At 42.1% G+C, this 19,919-nt stretch overlaps 1 long non-coding RNA gene across 1 annotated transcript; it reads left to right on the plus strand.

Annotated features, from left to right (window-relative positions):
* The first annotated feature begins 877 nt into the window (after positions 1-877).
* On the plus strand, positions 878-19,851 carry LOC119020868. Its single transcript, XR_005075433.1, has 3 exons — positions 878-972; positions 19,220-19,541; positions 19,616-19,851. It is a non-coding gene; the product is annotated as an uncharacterized LOC119020868 (long non-coding RNA).
* The last annotated feature ends 68 nt before the right edge of the window (positions 19,852-19,919 follow it).

Below are 19,919 nucleotides of genomic sequence, written 5' to 3' on the forward strand. Positions count from 1 at the left end.
ATATAACAAGTCTAAACTGGCAAAATGATAAGGATCCAGGCTCATTGCTGACCGTGAAAAAGGCAGTTGAGTAAACACTGTGTCCATTTAGTAGATCTACCAATGCTTTTATCTGGATTACATGGTGATTTTGGGAACTTCTTTCTCTCCTTTTCACGTTCAGACATCCTTAGAGTGCACAGAAAATTGAGATTTGAACAACTGAGCAAACAGTTTGCCGATAAAGATAATATGAAATGATAAAAAGCTCCATAACAGCTTCAAAATGGAAAGGTGAAGACGATCTGACCTGACATTTCATGCTAGCTTTCGTTTCTCTGCTGCAGACATATTTTGGTCAATACCAAATAACTATTGACGTCTAACAGCTGGGCCTTTTAGCATCTTGTTAGTGTATTTTTGTAGACTTTAAGTTCAGCTATCTCGAAACTTGACAGCAGTAAGAGCATCCTGTTCAAACACCAAGAGGGCAGCCTTCCCCTCATTGTTCCCAGTTTTCATATTTCCATCTTGGCAGAGAAACGTCGCTGGTTCCACAACAACAAAATCACTCATGCTGCCTTTTCAGGCTGCACACACACACACACACACACACACACACACACACACACACACACACACACACACACACACACACACACACACACACACACACACACACACTTTACCTTCAGACAGGAACACAAAAACGTCACATAACACAGACATGTATGTACCTTGAGAGCTGAAAGCTTTAATCTTATTGGCAGGCCACAAACAATGTTTGTCACAAATAATGCTGAGAAAAGAGCCAAACTTCAGCAACAGTATAAATAGCGTCCCAGCACATAGTTCAAGGCATCGAATTAACTTACGCCGGAAGGTCCCTTTAATGTTGGATTTGTATGGAGAGCACTATGAAGGAACTCGAAGAAGAAGAGACTGGGCCCCGGTGGTTTGGACCCTGTAGAGGTCTATGAATCTCTGCCGAAGGTAAATCATTCACACACACATGCAAGAGTATTGCAGTTGGAGGTTTGCCACAATGGTCAGCAGATGTTGTCTGATAAAATTGAATTATTGAAAAGTAGGTAACGAGAGCAAACAGATGAAGGATGAAAGTAGCAGCATGAAGTAACTTCAGTGGAGTGCAACAAACTGGTAGTGAACAAGAGTACTGTCAAACAGTAGTTTTGAAGATGGTAAAAAGTAAGGGTGTCACGATTTCGATTTTAAATCTAAATCGGCCGAAATTAAGTCACAATCTCGAACTTCGCGTTAAAAAAATGGCAACTGCAGACGTAGGAGATCGGCATTTTGGATTTCCAGTGAGTATATGTCAACAATGTTCGCGTTGTCAACAAAAAAGCCAAAGTTTGCAAGCTCTGCAGAAACTAGATGGCAGGTTATTTTGTTTAGGTTTCCAATTGACTGAAGATATAAGTATTGCTACATTATGTTGTTAATAAATGTTTTAAATTTGACAATGTAGTGTGGTACATTGCGAAGAAAGGTCAGATATTATATTGCTTAAAAGTCTAGTCTAAAAATGGCACAGCAACCTGTGCTTGAAAAAAATGACAGTGAAAATCGAGATTCGAATCGAACCGTGATCTTAGAATCGAAAATTGAATCAATTCGAGCATTTGGAGAATCGTGAGGCCCCTAGTAAAAAGGATACCAGTGAATGTTGTTCTGAGGTTCATGGGAAGTTGTTCCTTGTGTTCTTAGAGAGCTTGGGCTAGATACCGGTTCCTGATCTGGGTCTTATTTACATATTTGTAAATCATCCATTAAAATGTCCACCAGTTAAACGTCTTCGCACCATCCACGCCAAAAGGGTCACCGTCAGCGGGGCAAGAGGGTCACCATCCATGGAGAGAGAGATTACAAAGTGACCCGAGACCCGCTCAACCGACAACACAAAGGCTCCTTTAAGAGCCACCTCACTCTAACCTAGAGAGCTTTTTCCTCTGTGGTTCATGTGGAATCATTCGAACTAACTAGTTTACCAATTTCCAGCTGACTGCACCATACCTGTAGGCAACTGTAAATTCTATCAAACCACGGTGACACTGACCTGTGGCTCGGATGCAATTGCTGGGTCTGGTATGGTTGGGTCTGATCCTTTTACAAGGGTCAGCCAGTACGTTTACATGCACAGCTTTGTCAGATTACAGCCATAGTTCCAGCCATAGCCATTGCCATAGAAAATCGAATTACTGGCTGAAGCGTGTCATACCCCGGTACGATAGGTGGCGCTGTACCCATTTCAACTAGTGGTAATAGAGCCACGTCCGGCTGACCTCTTTATGTCACCATTAACAACAAACTCTGCCTCGGCGTTTGAGAGAGATGGAGTACGGAGAGCAAGACGAAGCTACATCTTTGTACATTTACTATATGGTGTACATGATAATTACACAAACTAGATGCACAATGGCGCTCTTGCTTGCGGTTATTTCGGAGGACAGACGCCACCGCCGTCCGTCTATTTCCGGCTCAGGGCCCCAGGAAAAAAATCTCCAGCCTGCGCAGAACGCAAAAATCCGATCCGATCTGATGGAACATATACATGCAGGAGTAATGCGACTATCAATCGTATAATCTAGGTGTATTAATCCAACTATGAGAAATCCGATCCGGTCCAATTTTAGTCAGACTAAGGTGTACACATACATCTTAAAAATCTGATCATAGTCGGACTAACCCAGTAATTTGGTTTTCTCAAGTTGTAATGTAAACGCACTGTGTCGAGGCAAAGCCAAATTTGTGCTGACCCTCATTACTGAAGCAGTCCAATGTGAAGTGGTTAGAACGCACATACAAGCTAACACGAACCGCAGCCAGAACGTTTTCATAATATGGGACATTTAATGATTTTCAAAATGAGTGCCGCTGAATTTCTCTGTCACATCGAAGTCGTCAATCATTGTAATTTAAAGTCAGTTTGTTCATTCAGACATGAAAACAAAGAGAGTTTGTTTGTTTAGTTTCTTTATTCATAAAAATTAATTCAAAATGTTGAATATATACTTATACATATGTGTACAAATGGCTAGCAAGGTTTCGTTAAATGAAACAAACATTGTTGTTGTTGCTATGGCAACAGAAAGAAAAGGACATCAAAGCATGAGAATCCTTTGATTCAAAGCCCCGGTGATGTCATAGATTAGAATGTTGGAAAAAGGTTTCAGTAGGTTGTCTGACCTTATATCTGCCAGTTCTGCTAAGACCATCGCAATGGATCGTACACAGAGTGAGAAAATGAGCAAGGAGGGAGAATACTTCGAGGATGATAACAAAAGAAAACGGAGAAGCGGAAGGACTCGGGGTCGGGTAAAAAAGAGACTTTTGAACAGCCTAGACAGGACAGATCTGGAAATGTCCGAAAAGGCTCAACTTTCATTTGCTTCGTTTTCCCCTCACCGAGACTTGGTCTACAGTGAACCTGAGGTGATGCCTGAGGTGCGGACTTCTCACAGCGAGATCCTTCAAGACACATCGCAGGAGAAGAAACAGTTCGAGAATCTGAAGTCAGAGATCCAAACCGTCTCAGGGACACACACAGAAGAGGCTCACACAAAAGCCGAACCGCTAGAGGTTGATTGTGTATTTGAGAGGTTGGAGGCTCCGAAGCTGCTTGAGAAACTGTCAAAGAAAGAGTCTAAGATGCCTCTAGAAAGTACCCAGGCTTCCCATCAAGTCCAGCTGGAAGAGCACAGAGAGGACACCAGGAAGATCGCAGCTGCTTTGAAAAAGGCTGGGGATTTCCTGGAGACTGAGCACCTCAGCAGGCCGCTGGACAACCACGCTCTGCTGGAGATGGAGGAATCTAGAGCTCTCTATGAGGTTCAGCTGAACGAACAGATATGCAAGAACAAAACCCTCGCGGCCGCTCTGATGAATGTTGAGCAGAAGTTTGAGAGATGTCAGTTAGAGTGGCAGGAGGAAAAGGCATCCCTCATTCACGCTATGAGACAGGAAGCAAAGGAGGCTTTGGAAAGATCTCAGGCTTTCCATCAAGTCCAGCTTGAGGAGCAAAGAGAGGAAACCAGGAAAATTGCAGCTGCCCTTAAAACAGCAGAAGAACTCCTGGAGACTCAGCACCTCAGCTGGCAGCAGGAAACAGCCACCATGCTGAATGGTCACAGTGAGGAAATCTGGCAGATCACATCGCAGCTGAACAGCGTAAATGAATGTCTGCAGGCTGAGCGCTACTACTGGTACAATGAGAAATACTGCCTGTTGAGGGAGATAGAAGAATCTAGAGCACTCTATGAGGTTCAGCTGAATGAAAAGAAATACGAGAACGAAAACCTCGCAGCCGCTTTGATGAATGTTGAGCAGCAGTTTGAGAGTTGTCAGGTGTTGTGGCAGGAGGAAAATGCATCCCTCATTCAGGCTATGAGACAGGAAGCAAATGAGGTCGTGGAAAGATCTCAGGCTTTCCATCAAGTCCAGCTTGAGGAGCACAGAGAGGAAACCAGGGAGATCGCAGCTGCCCTTAAAACAGCAGAAGAACTCCTGGAGACTCAGCACCTCAGCTGGCAGCAGGAAACAGCCACCATGCTGAATGGTCACAGTGAGGAAATCTGGCAGATCACATCGCAGCTGAACAGCGTAAATGAATGTCTGCAGGCTGAGCGCTACTACTGGCACAATGAGAAATACTGCCTGTTGAGGGAGATAGAGGAATCTAGAGCACTCTATGAGGTTCAGCTGGATGAACGGAAATACGAGAACGAAAACCTCGCGGCCGCTTTGATGAATGTTGAGCAGCAGTTTGAGAGTTGTCAGGTGTTGTGGCAGGAGGAAAGTGCATCCCTCATTCAGGCTATGAGACAGGAAGCAAAGGAGGCCGTGGAAAAATCTCAGGCTTTCCATCAAGTCCAGCTTGACTGGCAGAAGGAGAAAAACTCCCTGCTGAACGAGATAGAGGAATCTAGAGCTCTCTATGAGGTTCAGCTGGATGAACAGACATGCGAGAACAAAACCCTCGCGGCTGCTCTGATAAATGTTGAGCAGAAGCTGCAGAGTCATCTAGTGAAGTGGCAGGAGGAAAAGACATCCCTCATTCAGACAGCAGAGGGTCTCGAGAAGATGCTGCAGGAAAAGGCGCAAAAGTGGGACGAGGTAGAAAGCTCTATGATGTCCCAGCTGGAAGATCTCAGGAGCAAGAAGAAGAGGAAATGGTACAGAAGGTTATTCTGTCTCGCCTGAGCCACGCTCAGGAGCTGACAGAGGGCTGACTTAAACATACGCATTTGTTTTCCCTGAGCAACAATTGGTTTTCCCCGGGTGCTCCGGTTAGCCTACTTTAATTGAAGAAGAAATTCTTTAATTAAAAGAAAAAAAGTTCAGTTGCTTCAGGTGTGTGAAACTGTCACAAATCCACGAGAACAAATGCGCAGAGACCCAGCCGTCCAAGGAGAGGGGATCTCTCTCTGAATTGCCTTTCCTGAGGTTTCTTCTCAAGTCCTTTCAAGGTTCTGAGGTCGTCAGGTGCAGTGGAAGGAGGAAAAGTCATCCCTCATTCAGGCCACAGAGGGTCTCAAGAAGACGCTGCAGGAAAAGCAGCAGCAGCGGGAGGAGAAAGAAAGTTCTATGAAGACCCAGCAGGAAGATCTCATGAGCAAAGAGAGGACACGAGGAAGAAATAGTTCAGAAGGTTCTTCTAGTGGCCTGATCCACGCTCAGGAGCTGACAGAGGGCTGACTTAAACACACGCATTTGTTCTCCCTGAGCAACAATTGGTTTTCCCCGGGTGCTCCGGTTAGCCTACCTTAATTGAAGAAGAAATTCTTTAATTAAAAGAAAAAAAGTTCAGTTGGTTCAGGTGTGTGAAACTGTCGTTGTGTGTCACAAATCCACGAGAACAAATGCGCAGAGACCCAGCCGTCCAAGGAGAGGGGATCTCTCTCTGAATTGCCTTGCCTGAGGTTTCTTCTCAAGTCCTTTCAAGGTTGTTCCGAGGTCGTCAGGTGCAGTGGAAGGAGGAAAAGTCATCCCTCATTCAGACCACAGAGGGTCTCAAGAAGACGCTGCAGGAGAAGGAGCAGGAGTGGGAAGACGAATAAGTCACACCTCTTTCTATTGTGTTTGTAGAGCTTCCTTTATTTTATCTGAATGCATTAATGATCATCGTTTTCTCAATAGGCTCCATGTCATCTGGCCCAGTGATTCCAAACCAGCATCAAACCGTGTTCCTAAGTGTAACAAATAAAAGACACCACTTTTTTTGTATTTTATTGCTTGCTCTATTTTATGTGAATATTACCATGCACTTGGACAACACAACACATTAGATACAAAATGGAATGAAAATAATGAAATTACTGTAAATTTGAGAAATTGTATATAGAAATTGAGATATTTTACTTTAAGAGCACATGTGCGCGTTGGGAAAAATGCCAGCGAAGAGCCCTGTCTGAGACTGCTGTCAAATTTGAGACCATGTTCAAGAAAAGATACGCTGACACAGAGGGAAGGCAAATTAATGAAAGACTGGAACAAGAGTACACATTTGTGCTTAATGGAGACAAGCAGGAGAATGAAGGAAGCGAGATTTTGCCAATCTACTTCCACGCTATTGTTTTCTTAATTTGCTTCAGTTTTTTTCCCATTATTTATTTATTTATTTATTTCCTTTATTTGATTTCACATCCCAAAGGTGATTCTTTCCATTACGAAAAAATCATAAATAATGTCGTAGCAGTTCTCTGTAGATGGGTCGTCTGGCTGAAGCCATTTCCACGTAATTGCTGTTCTAGCAGCAGAACTTAGGATACCAAATAAGTGTTTTGTTTTAATGTTTGTAGACGTTGAACTTAAAGGGCTAAAGAGGAGTTCATCCCACTTCAATTAAGTTTTTGACCCAAATATCGTAACGAATTCTGACTAAATCTTAGGCTAAAAGGCATTTACTTTTTGACAGACCCAATACAAGCAATAGTGGTTGGCTTCCTGGGAGTCACAATCCCTCCAGCAGCTGGAACTGCCTGAGTGATGAACTTTCAACATCTCTCGGATACACGGAACACGAACCGCAGCCAGAACGTTTTCATAATATGGGACATTTAATGATTTTCAAAATGAGTGCCGTTGAATTTCTCTGTCACATCGAAGTCATCAATCATTGTAATTGTAACAAAGGAGCAAACAGTTTGCCGATAAAGATAATATGAAATGATAAAAAGCTCCATAACAGCTTCAAAATGGACATTTCATGCCAGCTTTCGTTTCTCTACTGCAGACGTATTTTGGTCAATACCAAATAACTATTGACGTCTAACAGCTGGGCCTTTTAGCATCTTGTTAGTGTATTTTTGTAGACTTTAAGTTCAGCTATCTCGAAACTTGATAGCAGTAAGAGCATCTTGTTCAAACACCAAGAGGGCAGCCTTCCCCTCATTGTTCCCAGTTTTCACATTTCCATCTTGGCAGAGAAACGTCGCTGGTTCCACAACAACAAAATCACTCATGCTGCCTTTTCAGGCTGCACACGCACACACACACACACACACACTTTTCCTTCAGACAGGAACACAAAAACGTCACATAACACAGACATGTATGTCCCTTGAGAGCTGAAAGCTTTAATCTTATTGGCAGGCCACAAACAATGTTTGTAGTAATTATCCAAATGCATCTGTTTCCCCGCTGTACATCCACTCCCACTTAACTGGATTACTTACAGCAGAGAAAATGGCTCAGAACAGACGCAGAAAAAATACTTTGACTCAATTCCTTTTTCAGCTTAAGTTTATATGATGTGTCTGTGTCATTTGTGTGACAGAGTCCAGGGATACCAGCTTGTGTCCACCAACATGCAGCCACTTAGAGCTCCCACTACATGCACATTGTTCACAACAGCTGTGATCCCTTATTTTATATTATCTATTTTCTTTTATCTTTATCTATTTGATCTATTATGATAACAATGAGCATTATCTTACAATATGAATTTCCTTCTCCTACATTTTGTACATACAATGCTTATATTTGGGTGCTTTCTATGTCTTCTTTGTTGATATTACATGATGGAATGAATTCATATCAGGGAGGACAAAATACACACAAGGATAAAATGATAATAAACTAGAACGGCTCTCGGTAGAGCGCATACCTCCGCCAAGCCATCCCCTATAATTCAATCAAGCCCTTAGCCACAGCCCAGTATCACTCTGAATTGCACTCACTCAAAGATACCAGCCACCGAAATACGACTTATTGTTTTCATCAAGATTTATGTGTCCTTCCCTGGGTCTATTCTGGGTCATGACCAATCCTTCATCCAAGTTTCGTGGAAATCCATTCAGTAGTTTTTGTGTAATCCTGCTGACAAACCAACCACCCACCCACCATCTAACTGACTAACAAACAAACACTGGTGAAAACATCTAAACCTCCTTAAACAGTATTAAAAAACTCACTCCACTCAGCTCCCTGAGAGAATGAAACAGGGATAATCTGGTGGTCAGAAAAACAGAAACACAAGTCCAGGAGACAAACAGAAAATCAGCTCACTGTTTACACAGGACTGTTTAATTGTCACCCTACAAGTTTGGCTGTCTGTGTCCAACTCTGATTAAAAGGGAGTCCACTGATTACCTGCAGAAAAATAAGACGCTGGACCCAGAAAGGTTAAACACGAATAAATTGTTTGTGAGACATATTTTGATTATTGCTTCGCCTGATCCCTCGAGCAAAGGAAAACAAGGTCGGCTTGGCTCGACCTTCATGCAAAAGAACGGCCAGCGAGAGAACGCAGAATAATCTGAAATGCAAACAGTCTGGGTGACAAAGAGAGGTGAACGTGGACGCACAAACACACTGAGTACACAACTGGTGGTTGCTGTGTGAACGGCCAGTGTTTTAACTCGGCCTCGCCGTCACTCTCAGACACGACCGATCAGCGGAAACAAGATATCAAAGATGGACGCCGCTATGGACCACTGATGTTTGCAAACTGGTGACTGGTTTCATTTTGTTTCACTGAAGCATCATGAGTCCATTTTTATGCTTATGGTTATCATCTGGGTGGGACAAACTCCTTTTGTGTAACGCTGATATCCCCTGCTGGCTGGAGCGTGGCGTGCACATTACATTATAACTTATGTGTTTGACCTAATGTGCTGACAGAGGACAAGTTCACCCAGACAGAGCTGTGATAGTGAGCACAGGAAGTGCTTGTATCTACAGGAAGAGGGAGTCTGAAGGTTGTTTCAACATAAAATTGATTCTTCATGATCCCCGCCTTCAATTCCAGACATTATCAAAGCTGGATTTTTTTACTGTGTTCACAAGTGTTGGAATAAATTGTAAATAATTTAGTTTCAAATCGTTTAAAGCCTCTACAAAGTCACAGTCAACCCACACACTGAATCCCACACACCTGATTAGAGCTCCTCTCAGGACAGACTGTGCTCGGCTGACAGCTTCCCGACGCTCCTGTTGGTGTGATTCCCAGAACAGCAGTGCCAGAACCAGCCAGAATAACTGAAATCACCTGTGTAGGTGTGCAGCAGCTTTAAGACATCAAGCAGATATTCCAAACATTTGCTGCTTCTAGCTTCCTCTTTCTCTGTTATCACTGAAAGTCGATTATAGCGTTGTCACCATGTGATGGACACTTTTGACATACACTTATTTGCTCTATTGTCAAGTATTAGAAAAGATTATTAATACCAATTTCATGTCTGCATTAACAGCAGAGGCCTGGAAATGAGGAGAACGAGCTAACCTGGCTGTTCACAGCATTCAAAACAATGTAATGTCATGATAAGACATAAAAAAGGGACATGTTTTAAGCACATTTCATGCGTCAGGTCTATGCATAATTCTTTTTCTGTCTTACTTATCACCAAGTTTTGGACGTGCAGGTTCATCAGGTGACTTTCATCAATTTTTGGTTGTAGTCATGTGACTTTTGTCGTCATGTATTTAACATGAAATGGTTGCACTTTGGTTAGTTTCGGGCACCAAAACTACCTGGTTATGTTTTAGAAGAGGTGGTAACATATGTGAAATAAGTCTAATGAATAGATGAATGTCTGTATATAGTCACATTGTGGCCACTTGTTAGCAACCACCATTTTTAAGACACGTGAGCACTTTTAAATTGAACTGTGGGCCATTTAATGATGATTCATAGAATAAAACGTGTTAATATCTTAAAACTGCAGTAACCACAGACCTTATTTTAGGCATCTAAATGAAAACCAACAGAAAAAAACTCACAGACTTTGAGAAGAGGGAACCAGACGTGCAAAAAATGCTGCATAACGCCTTGTAGAGAGGCTGCAGCAGTGGACAGTATGAAAAAAATAATGAGTTTTATTTTTGGACATAACCCACTTTAAGCATGAACCTACATAGGACCTTTAAATAAATAGAAGACTAACCATAAGAAAATTGACAAATATAAATTGGTGATTAAAATTAAACCATTAGTTGCAGCTGTCATTTAAATTACACACCTGATGGTACCTACTGAGAAAACAAGAGGCTGAAATAATGAACTTCCAGAGCAGTGACCCATGCATCGTATCGATCAGTGTTGTGCTGAACTGTCTCAGTAACAGAGCGGCTTGTCCTGAGGTGCCTCTGGTTACTGTCACTCTGAAGTCAGTGTTATGACCCTCAACAAACACAAACACACTCGCTTCTCCAAATCCTTCACAATCGGTACTACTACTCGGTTAACAGCCACTAAGCTGGCTCAGGTCCAATGCTAATCAATTAGCTTTTAACCAGACAGACGTCGCTGTTGAGCCCCAGCAGAGCTCACAGCACCGGGCCCATTGATCCTGGCAGCTTAAAATGTCACAGGTCAACATAGTTCAGCCTGCAGGGCCTTCAGTAACTGTACAGGCTGGAAGAGAGCATCAATACCAGCGCCAGTCGACAACTGCAATGGAAAAAGATGCCTGTGTTTATCTGGATAGTCAAATGCTCACAGCCACGCCGCTGTGCAAACAACAACGGACACAGAGTGCCAGTAGAGTTACGTAGAGTCATCATTGTATTTGATACACTTATGCAAACTTACACAACAGTCCTGTAATAAATCCTCCCTACGATAATCACATTGCTTGATACGTTTCGTGAATAGTGCTCTTATGAAAGCTGTCTAATACTTTTACTATACTTTACTTTTACGATATTTTACTTTTAAACAAAAGTCTTCTAATATTTCAATAAAGACAAAAAAAAGTCTCAGTAAGTTAAATATCGTACCGACAAAAACAGCAAACAAGATTGAAATCAGAAACAGTTGTTAAAGCCATTTATATAATAGTAAAGCAGTCTGAAATTATTAATATCTTGCTGTATTTAATTTGGTAAGTATAAACAGTTCCATTGACTCCTAGCATGTTTAAAGGGGCACTATGTAGTTTTGGAGAAGAAATTCAAATCTCCGAAACTCAGAAATATGTATCTTTACCATAACTGCATAAACAAGCTGTTCTCAGAGGAAAATAAAGTCCCCAGAACACTTTTTAAAGCTGACAGGTAACTACTGCTCCTCCAAAACTGTGAGGGGCAGCACCGCACTGGACTGTTTCTTTTTTTCTTGTAGCGACAAGCTGCTGTTAGCAGAGACCCCAGGAAGAGCGCCAGGCTTTGAAGACAACTTAATGTGGACGAATACAAAAAGGGTAAAACAACTAGCTAACAAGTATGAGAGATCAACATCTGATCTGGGATAATGTTAAAAAGATGTAGAAAGGGAGAGAACAGACATTTTCGTTGAGACTGGATTGACTTGGACTCATTTCGCATTTTTGTGTCGTATTCATACATTTCAGTATCTTAAATACAATCCCTCCATTGCGTACTGTGGACCCTGCTGTCGGCTTTTTGACGCTAGATTGCCGAACTCTCTGAAAGCATTTAATAAACACTGCAGTACCCAGCTGAACGGAGCCAGCACTGTCATGTTTGTTATCATCAAGCTTGTCTGTCCTAGCAACAGTAACTAGGGGGGCGGGGCTTTGGATCTGTCAATTAGAACAATTAAGACTGGGTCTGTCCTTGTTTGTGATTGGTTAAAATGTATAACTTGTGCTCTGGTTCTTGTTATATCTAGCCCATAAAGCTATGGGGTTGCTGTGGCTGTCCTCCAGTAATCGGAAAAGGTTGCTGGTTCAAATTCCCATGGCAGCATGGCATCAGCATCAGCCATCAATGTGTGTGAATGGATGAATGTGTTGTAAAGCGCTCTGAGCTCTGACCATTTACCATCTGTGGAGCCTCGGAGTTGTAATGATGTTATATCGGACTAAAGTCTTAACTAAACGCTGGAGTGAGTCATCTTAGATGCTGGTTTTATCTCTTGATTAGCATGAGAATACTCCCACAGTAGCAGCGCGGTGTGCTGCAGTGGTGGGAGAGTTATGCAGCCTTCACTGCATCACCCTCTACTTCCTGTTCCCAGAATCACTTACTGCATTCAAGCACCTCTAATGTCACAGAGGCTGAAAACACAGCTGCCAGAGAAACACTACACATCAGACATCAAAGGACACACACACATGCATGCACACACACACACACACACACAGGGTAGACTGAGCAGTAATGTAATGAGACTTTAATCCACTTAGTTCATCTGCAAGGAAGAGTGGATTAATCTAATGACGTGAATATGTGCTGCTGAAACAATGTTACATAAAGTGACGATAAAAGTCATTCAGCTGAAAATTATTTTTATTGAGGAATGTGTAAAATATTGTACCTATCTATCAATTACTGTAATGACACCAGTTTAAACGTGTGAAATATCCGTCACTGACTCAGTTAACTTAGTTAAAGGAGCATTTCAACATTATAAATGTGCTATTTCACTTTCTTGCCAAAAGATAGAAGAGAAGGTTGTACTGCTCCTCCAAAACTGTAGGGGGCAGCGACACACTGGACTTAGCTGCTGTTAGCAAAGACCCCAGGAAGAGCGTCAGGCTTTGAAGACAACTTTTGTTGCGGTCAAACAATTTAATTACATCGTCACATGAAGCACTGGAACCCAAAAAGACTTTTCCCCATAGGCTTACATGTGTGACAGAAGCAGCTGTAAAACAGTAGATACATTAGTTGAGTGTCCCCCTCCCCCCGCAAAATGACTCAGAGATGTCACTGCCATTATGTAAGCCATCTGGTCCAGTAACATTTTGAAAGTCTAGAGGAGCTGCACGATTAAATCATTTAAATCCGAATCAAGTCATCCAGGCGCTTAAAACAAAGTCTCTACGGGAGAACGGCTGGTTTACTGTCCCCAGGAGTACGTCCAAAACTGTCAGCAGGTAGTGGTAGAAGTAACCGTTTTAAGAATTAAATGTTGCTGAGTGATATTTTTTTTCCACGAACAAGGCAACCTGTTCAAATGTTTGGCAGATGCTGTAGCTGTAGCAGGACTATGAATCCGGGAACAAGAAGACACAGCAGGCGGAGACAGAAGAAGAGAGCGAGTCTGCCATCGGCAGCGGGTGAAAAAACAACATGTAGAGCTTGAATATTTTCACATCTTCCTCTGTGAATTGAGGATTTATTATCAGAAAGACGAACCCTAACCACTTAAAACTTGAATTCCGACTGTGTGTGGTTGTATTTTTCTATTTAGTAAGAAAAATATGTGCAGAAATATCTCCTTTGTTGGCATTTTGTGAGCTTATTCAATTTATTTAAAAGACTAAGTAGTGAGCTGATTGCTTGTACATCTTCCAGCTGAAATCACCTCTTTCGTAATGACAGCACTGTTGTTTCTTCACACTCTGTTGACTGAATGTTTTTAAAATCTGGCCATATTTCACAAATTGCCCCTTTAATTGTGGCTCCATTCGAGCATTTCTTGCAGCTGCACTGCTGGAATAATCTCATTCAGAAAACTTTTCAGTTTTATAACAAATCTCAGTTGCACTTACTCATAAGTTCATCTATAAATAGGCTGATAAATACTAACTATGATGAAAACATACAGCGGCAGCTCTTAAAGGACTCAGTCGGATGCTTCCATCTTATTTTCTTCTGTAACCTGAGAGCTGATGTGTTCTGACACTGAATATGAATGTGTCTATGAACACACAACACTCAAAGCCACCAAGCCATCTGAAACATGACATCCTGTCCTGACTTATAACTCAGCATCGGTGGGCACAAAGGTCCAATCAGGTTTTTCACAGATTTAAGATGCTGACACAAACATGATCCTGCTGCAGATCTGTCGCCCACTGAAGCCGTCCACACTCACAGATTAACAGCTCATCTGCATACTTGCACTTTATATGATTGGATGCATATTTGATGTTAATCCAGAAAAAAGTAATTCTGCATGTCTGGAATTTAAGCTTCTGGCTCACACGGACTAAAGTGGGACAAAGTGTGAGCCTCCATTCAATCTCAGCAGTTTCACTCATGTTCTCTACAGAAAGTCACGCAGGAAGTTCAGATCCACTCACCTAAATGCTTTCTAGTCTGCCGGTGTGGAAACTACAGCGCTGACATGTGGATGTCTCAGATGATCCTGGCTGGACTTCTCTCAGTGTAACCGCCGTGGTTGTTTCTCCTCTCTCTGCACCGTCCTCCCCCTCCGTCCTCCTCCTGTCCTCCTCCTGCCCTGTGTGCTGCTCCGCATAATGAAGCTCTCCAGCTGAACCGAGAGCCGCTTCCACTCACTTCCACCTCACTTCTTATTAAAGGGACCCACCGACAGTAAAAGGGAAAGGCAGCTTGGATGAAGCCGGAGCTCCTCCAGTCCGGAAGAACTTCATCAATATTACATTCACATGTAAAAATAGTCTTGGTAGCCATGTATTATTTCTGTGTCTCCCTGCAGAGGTTACACAAGATGTTTTGGTTGTTATGTCATGTGTAATGCATTAAAGGAAAGCAGTGCTCATTTATGTCAGCCTGCTTTAAAGGACGTCCTACGGAATAGTTAAAGGTGCACTAGGACATTTTTAATCAGAGGAAAAATATTTTCTTTTATGCCTAAATAAACTCTCTCTGTTTTCATGAGTGAATAAACAAACTGATCTTAAAGGACAGTCCAATTTGATTTTTGCTTTGTTTATATTTGGCGGACCCTGCCACCTCTCCGGCTTCAAACAGTGTTCTGGGGACCTTATTTACCTCTGATAACACCTTGTTTCTCCAGTTATGGAAAAAAAATGTGTTTGTATTATTACCTCACTGATTTTGTAAATATTAAAATTCAGAGTTTTACTTAATTCTCAATTCTCTGCTAACGCTCAGAAAACCAAATACAGTTAAATCTAAATAATTTCCAACTATTTAACTATTATATAAACTGCTTTCACAAATGTCTCTGACAAGTTTTAAGGTGAATAAAATGACTCTTGGCAATACCGCAGCGTAAACATTTACGTCAATAGATAAGTTAAGAACAAGAATTTTCTATCTGCAGTATAATAATAACAATATATATATATGAATATGTTTACGATGACAAGATTAGTGAAGTTTGTAACCAATAAGCAGCTGCTCTCCTCCTAATGGGACATCCCAGCACCAGTATGGTAACTGTGGTTTTCCAGTCAAGCCCCTCCCTTCTTATGAGGGAGGCTGTTGCCATGACGACCCTACATTATTCAGCAGCCCATGAAAGACTCTTTTCAGATAAAAAAAAAAGAAAGAAAGAAAGAAAGAAAAAAGAAAGAAAAGACGGACAGAAACAAGTTATTTGCATTCCTCTTCCATTAGAGATTTGGTGTGATGGTTTATTGTCTGGAGTGTATCGGAGGCGGGGGAGGGGCCGATCCCGATGCATCTGAAGGCCTCACAAACTATTTTAGAAAACCAATGCACTGTGTGTGTTCATGTGTGTGTGTGTGTGTGTGCCACAGTCAAAGGGCACCTGCTTAACATGCAGCACACAGTCACAGGCTCCGGGCAGAGATTTCTGTTCGTTTCAGCATCCCACCTCTGTTTTATTCCAAAGTAACTGTACAGGTACAGTAACAGCTCTAAAAAAAAACAAAAAAACTTCATGTCTGCTCAAACACAGTTCAGATCCGCGACTGCCTTGTGCTTTAGTTTTCGAGCATCAAACACAAACATTAATTGAAGCTAAAAACTCAATAGTCATTATCAAACTCTTGGTGTCAGTGGAGAAAAATCGATGATGTTTCTGCCTTCAGTGATTTAGATGAGGGATTAAAAAGAAGCAACAAACGGTCAATAAACCCCCTCCTCCGTGTCTCTCAGTCAGGCCGATTCTCTCTGCGGTTTTAAGGACAAAAGCAGAATATTCAGACAGTTTGGGGATGATTTCATCCTCACTGCTCACAGCTGCCTGCACCTGCTGCTGTCATTAGTCCAGCAGAGCATGGCGGGATTAGCGGACAGTCCTGCGAATGGCTGCTGAATAATTGACCGACTTCTTTTGTCTCATTCAAAGTGGTTCTGATTGAACACATGCGGACGACCGAACTGCAATAAAAGTTTGATGTGGAGATGATAATCAGGGAGCTTTTCAGGGAGTCCAACCAAGTATTACGTACTCTGTATATCTGCTGTGAGTCACAACTGTGGTGACGTGAAACAGCAAACATGCGTCTGACCTTTTCTGGAGTAACTCTGCTCTAAATGTAAAGTGATGTTGGATCTGAAGTAGCAGGAAAGAGAAGAGGAAGCTTCTCTATGCAGCAGTGGATTCAGCTTTACTCCAGTAGTTCTGTCTTCCCATACTGTATCTTCGGAAATTAAAATATTCATTGGACAGCTGTAGTTTGCAGTTATCATGCACATTTTAATTATTGATACAAAATATGAATAATCTAACAAATTCAAATTTAATATATTTCCATAAGGTTAAACTCAGGAGTGCATGAAGTCACTACTGAACACTTCAGTGCATCTCTGATTACAATCCAGTTGATATTTGCACACAGTTACAAAACTGGCCTTTCTGCATGATAAGTACTTCTAACTAAGTCAGATTTGAATGCAGGAATATCACTAGTTACAGAGTGATTGTAACTGTGGTATTTATAATTTTACTTGAGTAAAATATCTGAAAACTTCTTCCACCCTCAGCTATATATTGGACTTCTCACAGAAAGTGCAAAATAATGAGGCATTCTAGCTTTAAAAGAGATTTGTTGTGTCAAAGAACATTTTAAAGTATGCATGAAATAAATGATGTCAGTCAAGCATCTAATCTTCAGACTGTGTACTGGCTCTTAGTCGGAGCTGCGCTTGATTGTAGCTCCAATTAAACGCTCTCAGGAAGCAGTTTTCATCTTTTTAATCTTGTCTTGTGTCTCTGACAGCAGCAGTGCTGATGTTCAGACTGAATCCACAGTGATCTGATTATAAATCTGGATATTGGGGCTCAGAGGTGTCGCTGGGGACACGTCCCATCCTCTTTTCAAAACGTTTTGTCCCCATCACTCTTTAAGGCAAGATTTGCTGAAAATGTACTAAAAAAGTAACTTGCAACAAGAAAAGTTGTCTCACAAATGAGAAGAAAGGCGTTGTTCTCCATCAGCACCTGCAGTTGAAACCAGCTGCTGCTGATTCTGGTGTGTAATACAACCAACAGAACCAGACGCCTGTGCTGAGGACAGGCAAAAGCCTGTGTGTGCAGGAAAACAGCTACCGTCCACTGGATGATACATTTGATCAACAAACTTTATAATATAACATTACGTACCCACGCTGAAATTGTCTGCTCTCCCATCACATTGCCTTCAGCTGTGTATGTTTTATATGCTGTTTGAAAAATTATTTTTCATCTGAGTTTAAGGTCTTCTTCACTTTTCAACACAAAGTGACGCCGCGACTTCTTTGTTATCCAACCCAGCATCAGAGCGGGTTGTGCGATATATTGACAGCACAAGTTTATAATGCTGCAAACTCTTGTCAACTTAAAGGAATCCTAAACTTGAGTGTTTGTCAGTGTTTAACAGACTGATTCACATTAACAACCTTCACCAAAGTCAATCCTGTAGATTTAATTTTGTCACTGTTTCACAGACTGAACATATCTCTCCCCAACCCTAACCAGAGTTTTCCTGTTGCCTAACCCTTGATTCTGGAGTGACAGTTTGGACTTTGCATGTCCCCCCGTCCAACACTCATGTGTGGTTAATAAGTGTAGAGTTTAATTCAGTTGAAGAAATGTGGTGAAAAGCGCTGAGAGTCAATAACAGTTAGAAAATGTGTGTACATGTGCACAAATCCTTTACAAGTCTAGGAGCTGCATTATTGCCTGATCTGATGATTATTTTCCTGCATTATTCATCATTTTGTCTTTAGAGTCATAAAATAGTCTTCAGATCATTCAAGTTTTGTCCCACCGTCGATATAGAACCCAAAGATTTGACATAGAAACCAGAGACTCTTCATCATTTATGCCTTAAAAAAAAAATGACTGGATTGACAAAGTGTCTCTGTGACCCAGCAACATAAGGAGGAGACGCTTTTCTGTAACCTAATATATAAAAAGCAGCAACGTCCAAACAGGAAAGGGAAGCAGTTTATCACATTAATGCAGAGAGCGCCTCACCCCATGTCTGTTTCCTCCAGTCCTCTGTCGTCTCTCTGCGTCAGATCGGCGGCTCGACTTTCACCGCGCGTTCACGTCAAGTTGAATCTGACAACAGAAGCACAGAATTCCACTCACTTAAACGACATAACGAGCATTTCAAAGTGTGCATTTCTGTTGGATTTGTTGCTGTGCGGTATGGACACAGAGAGGCCGGTTGTGTTTATACTGGCTGCTAATCTCAGTGGTCTCCTGTTGGGGTCACACCTGTAATCCCCTGTAGCTGTAGTAGAGCGTGTAAATGAAATCCCAGCGTGTTTCTGACGTGCCGGGGAGGCTGAAGCACATACATGTAGGAGGAGGACACGGAGCACTCGTTAAAGGTCAGAGTGATTCAGTGAGGAGAACCAGGAGTGACGTGTCCTTTAAAGTGACAGGAAGTACATGTAAACCACCTTTGATGAGTAAACTCAACGTGAACTCAAGACTGCATGATAAAAACATATCGTTTAAAGGTCAAAGCCTCATTTTTGGGGCTTCATTTCATTGTGTGTTTGCAATTTTTCGGTTGTCAGTGTCATTTTGGAGAAAACTGGCAACAAATATGCAAACATTCACTGTTATAAGGTTTAAATTTGACCAGAGGAGGATGTGCTATTTCTAACTAAAAGAAACTGGTAAAGTAGTAAATGTGCACTGAATAAACTCATAAAACAGACTCACTCTCTCTAGAAATGGTGCTGCTGAGACCTGCTTCCCGCCCCGGTTGTGTTCCGATCCCACACGTCTGCTTCATGATGAGCAGGACGACATCCTCAAGCTTCATCCGTCAAAAAAATGACCCGGAGTGGGAGACAACGCGCCCCCTTTTTCCCTCCCCAGCTGTGGGTGACATGTAATAATGAGGCGACCCGTCACTGCCTCCTGCAGCAGCGAGGCAGTGAAAGCAGAGGATCCTGCTCTCCAGGTGTTACTGCAGGTTGAGCTGCGGGATAAGGAGGGATTGAGAGGAGCATAATCCCTCGCACATGGCTACAGCAACTTTGATCTAGAGGTAAACGTGCCAAGTCACGAGCAGCTTGACGCCAAACAATGCGGAGCGGTTCTCACACCTGCATGTATTCACAGAACCAAGCCAGGCAGACAGATCATCCTGCAGCATGTGTGCTATCAGAGGATTCTCACACCACACCTGGCCGTTTGCAGCCCAGTCACCAGAACTGGAGTGTTGACACTGTACGTTTTCTTTTCTCCAACCACGGATTAAATCTGTGCATTTCATACGTGTCATGTGAACATTTCTGAATACCTGTCAATCATTCAGACGGGAGGCAGAGACCACTCTCAGGACATCAAGTTCAAATACACTGGATATTTTTAACAGAACATCAGGAAAAATTGAGGGAAAACACATTTTTCGACAGGATGTTCA

This window comes from Acanthopagrus latus, chromosome 1, assembly GCF_904848185.1.
Source record: "Acanthopagrus latus isolate v.2019 chromosome 1, fAcaLat1.1, whole genome shotgun sequence".
Taxonomy (NCBI): Eukaryota; Metazoa; Chordata; class Actinopteri; order Spariformes; family Sparidae; genus Acanthopagrus; species Acanthopagrus latus.